Source organism: Phocoena sinus, chromosome 12 (assembly GCF_008692025.1).
Source record: "Phocoena sinus isolate mPhoSin1 chromosome 12, mPhoSin1.pri, whole genome shotgun sequence".
Lineage (NCBI taxonomy): Eukaryota > Metazoa > Chordata > Mammalia > Artiodactyla > Phocoenidae > Phocoena > Phocoena sinus.
Window position 1 is genome coordinate 82,388,208 of NC_045774.1, and position 4,746 is coordinate 82,392,953.

Below are 4,746 nucleotides of genomic sequence, written 5' to 3' on the forward strand. Positions count from 1 at the left end.
TGAGTTTGTTCCTGCCATGCTCTCAGACAGAAATCTGGGTCTCCAGGCCAGGCCGCTTTGAAATGAGGCCCCCGAGTGGCTTCGGAACAGGTCCTCTAGCTCCGCTGAACTGACGGTCCATGGCTTGGAAGTCACCTCTGCCTCCGCCCGCAGCTGGGTCTTTTCCTGCCACACTTTATTAGGAAGGTGAAACAGACTCTATGTACAGGACACATCGGTGTCAGGGGTGAGGGGCTCGCTGGAATTTCTACAAGGAGGCCCACGGCTGGAAGAAGTGTTCTTGTCCACCTGGTGCCTGGAGAAGGGCCAGGTGCAGCCCGCTACTCAATTCCTTCTTGCTTGTCTCTGACGGCCAGTCGGACGCGCTCTTCCAGCAGGGAGAGCTCGCGGAAGCGGTCTGTGATGGCATTGGGTGAAGGCTGGCATCCAGTGCGGTCAGCACACGATGAGGGTCTTGTGCTGCAAGGCATGGGGGACTTTGTAGCCAGCAAACAGCACCTGGGGGGCCTTCAGCAGCTGCGATCTGATGATGTTTCCTAGCGCGTGGTCCTCCTTGTTGGAGATGAACAAACAGGCATCGGGTGCCTTGATCTTGTTCTCGCACTCGAAGAACAAGAACGACTTGAAGGCGGGAGAGGCATTCATCTTAGCATCGCAGCTGCCACCGCCACAAGAAGTAGACTTGAAGCATCTTAATCAGGACCGTAACCTGGCGCTCGGTTAACAAGTGTAATTACAGGTGAGTGATGATCTATTTATATAACAACCTGAAAGTGATATAAGATCTCAAAAGTGCTTCCAAATGATCCAAAATAGTTCATCCAATCGAGGATGCTAGTTTGTGTAAGATGTGTCTGAATGCTTTAAATGAAATTTTAATAGGAGCAAAATGTAAAAGCTAAATATAAAAACAAAAGAATATGTAGAAGACTATTTGTACAATTTTGGTCAAGGGAGAGACCTTAAGATAGGTAGGAGACTTAGAAAGAAATGCATTTATATTTAACTGCATTTGAATATATATATTTTATATATACATATATATGTATGTAAAACATATATGACATAAATGTGTATATGTATAAAACATAAATGTAAATGTTTTATAAATATGTATATGTGTGTAAAAACATAAATGTAAATATTTATATATGTAAAACATATATAACATAATATGTATGTATAAAACATATATGTGTAAAACATATATATGTTTTTAATATATATATTTTTTACAATAGAGAGAAAATGTATATATACATTCTCTCTATGTTATATAGAGAGACTATGTTTGTTCTATAGTCCCTAAAGAATACTATCTGTATTGTTGTTTTAGTTGGGTTGGGCTAGACCACAAGGACCAGATATTGACCTGCAAATCTCAGTAGTGTAACCCAGTAAAGGCTTCCTTTTCATTCACATCCAGTCTGATGCCATTGGGAAGCTTCCCCCACCTGTGTCATCAGCAGCACCAGACTCCCTGGCCACTGCAGCAGGGAAGGGATGAGGCCGTGGGCAGCCTCGGCCCAAAGCCAGCCCTGTGCCTTCTACCCCTAGCCCATTGCCAGAGTGGCCGTCTAAGCAAACTGAAGGGCTACTGCATAAGGCAAATTACCCAGCTGGTTAATAGCAATTCTCATTTTCTAAAACACATAAGGGCACATAGCTTTATTTTGCTTTGCTTTTCTTCTTAATTTTATTGAAGTAGAGTTGATTTACAATGTCAAGTTAGTTTCAGATGTACAGCACAGCAGTTCAGTTATATATGTTCACATATATATGTACACACACACACATATGTATATATTCTTTTGCAGATTCTTTTCCCTTATAGGCTATTACAAAATACTGAGTATAGTTCCCTGTGGTATACAGTAGGTCCTTGTTATTTATCTATTTTATATATATAGTAGTGTGTATGCGTTAATCCCAACCTCTTAACTTATCCCTCTCCCCTTTCCCCTTTGGTAACCATAAGTTTGTTTTCTATGTCTGTGGGTCTATTTCTATTTTTAGATAAGTTCACTTGTATCATTTCTGTGTGTGTGTGGATTCCACATATAAGTGATATCACGTGATATTTGTCTTTCTCTGTAAGGACATATAACATTAATAGTGAATACGATTTCATTCTACCCTACACACAGTTCTGAAAGATACTTTGCTAACATGTTTTAAGCCCAGACAGCTAGCGTTAATGTTATTAGTAAGTATTATTCACCAGAAATCACTTGAAGTCTATTATATTTATTCAATCAATTCACAGCCCCAGCAGCTGGGTAGCCAGCATACTTCACTATAGTTGGATGATGTTACTTGTTTGTTTGTTTGGCTTATGTGATGAGTTAAAATTTTCATCTGATTTTTTTGTATAGTTTGCACTTCTGATTCACTAGTGAGGAAGAACATCTTTAGAGTTTATTTTCTTTGGCTTTTTTCATTTATAACTTGCTTTTTCTTTTATCAGTCATTCGTATATTAGGAAGAGCAACTTGTTATATCTTCTGATAGTATTCTAATTGCATATATTTTTCCCAGTTCACTGTTTTGCATAAGATACGTATTAAATACATACATACATGCACATATGTGTGTGTATCTATATATATTTCTATAGAGAGACAGGTTAAATATAACTGTGTTTTCTAAGTTTCCTACCTACTACCTTAAAATCTTCCCCTTGACCAAAATTTTACAGATATTCTTCTACATATTTTTTATCTTTTTTTTTAGTTTTTATATTTTATTCATATTAAAATTTCATGTAAAGATAGAGTCAAGGAGGAACCTCTAGAAGCCAGTCACCCTTTTAATTTCCAGGATTTTCACCCACATCTTCCTGTCATTCCTTGCCCCCAGGTCATTTCCTTCTAATCAAAATACCTCTTCTAAGTGTTTTCATTAGTATATTTGGAAACAGCAAACCACTTTTCTCTTATAATAGTCCATAGAAATTTTTCTTAACTTTCCTCAAATAAATTAAAAAATTTTAATTCAACAAGCACTTACTGTCTACTGTTGTCTTCTCTGTGTCCAGTGTTGGGGAAACATTGCCAGAGACACAAAAAGGGGTTTATGTGACAGTGATTTCCTGCAGGCCCTTCCAAACTCGTCAGATGAGATGTGACACCTGAAACCAAGACTCCACAGACTTTACAGAGTTAAGCTTTATATGAAGGGGCCAATTTTTCGTCCTCTAATCATCATTCGGAATTTGGTAGTGGGAAGGGTAATGGCAAAAGAATGTCGTATGGGGGAAGGGATTGTCTTTTCCGTCCTCTTGTAGGAAAAATAAAATAAAATCTAATTTTTACTTCCTTTTTTTTTTTTTTCAGTCTGTATGTGGTTTAGAGGAAGGAAGTGTTTAGGGGAAAAATCAGTTTCCTAAAGTTTTTAGAACCAAAACACTTAGGAGACTGGTTTTTTCTTTTGCTAAAACAACAACTGCAAACAGATATTTATATAAAGAGTTCAGTCAAACCTAACAACTTAGGAGCTTATTTTTAGATTTCTGCTTGGCCAAGGGGGAAACATGATAAATGAACCTTATGTTCTTAAATGGGCAAGCAGTTGAACTCAAAATATTTGAGCAATCTGACAGAAGTCACCAAAGAACACAGCTTCCTTAGGCATTGTTAGAAATCCCCAAACAATGACCCTATTACCACGGCTTTATTTTCTTCCTTTTTTTTTGAAACTTACTTTCAGTTTTAGTAGTCAGGATCTTTTTAATAGTTTTGAAGACACCAAAACAAAAGAATAAAGATTATGTAAACATAGAGATGTAAATAGAAAGTCCAGTAACTCTGGCTGAGCAGGCAGAGGGCTACGCTCTCCACTACGGAGGCCACCAGCCACGCATGGCTCCCAACCACGTGAAAGGTCCTAATGGAGCCGTGCAGAAGTGATAACTCCTGAAGTGTGTAAAGAAGACTATTTTCTGTGATTACATATTGAATGGTAACATCTTAAAGATGATTGGTTAACTTAAATATATGATTAACATTAACTGCACCTTTGGGGGAGGGAGAGATTGGGAGTTGGGGATTAGCAGATGCAAACATATAGAATGGATAAACAATAAAGTCCTACTATAGAGCACAGGGAACTATATTCAATATCCTGTGATAAACCATAATGGAAAAGAATATGAAAAAGAAGGTATATATACTGAATCATTTTGCTGTACAGCAGAAATTAACACAGCGGGACTTCCCTGGTGGAGCAGTGGTTAAGAACCCGCCTGCCAATGCAGGAGACATGGGTTCGAGCCCTGGTCCGGGAAGATCTCACATGCTGCAAGAGCAACTAAGCCCGTGCACCACAACTACTGAGCCTGCGCTCTAGAGCCCACGAGCCACAACTACTGAGCCTGCATGCCACAGCTACTGAAGCCCACATGCCTAGAGCCCATGCTCCGCGACAGGAGAAGCCACCGCAATGAGAAGCCCATGCACCGCAACGAAGAGTAGCCCCTGCTCGCCGCAACTAGAGAAAGCCCGCGCACAGCAACGAAGACCCAACGCAGCCAAAAATAATTAATTAATTAATTAATTTTTAAAAAGATATTAACACAGCATTGTAAATCAACTATACTTCAATAAAATGAATTTTAAAAATTAATTGCGCCTGTTTTCTTTTTTTTTTTTTGAAATGTGACTACCAGAACATTTTAATTGCATGTGTGACTCAAATTCTTTCTACTGTGTAGCCATGTAGTAGGACAGTGGAATTAAGAGTGGGGCT

The 4,746-nt window shown here is 38.8% G+C and overlaps 1 pseudogene; it reads right to left on the reverse strand.

Moving 5' to 3' along the window:
* Window positions 1–320: 320 nt before the first annotated feature.
* LOC116763566 lies at window positions 321–3,107 on the reverse strand (annotated as a pseudogene).
* Between the last annotated feature and the right edge of the window lie 1,639 nt (window positions 3,108–4,746).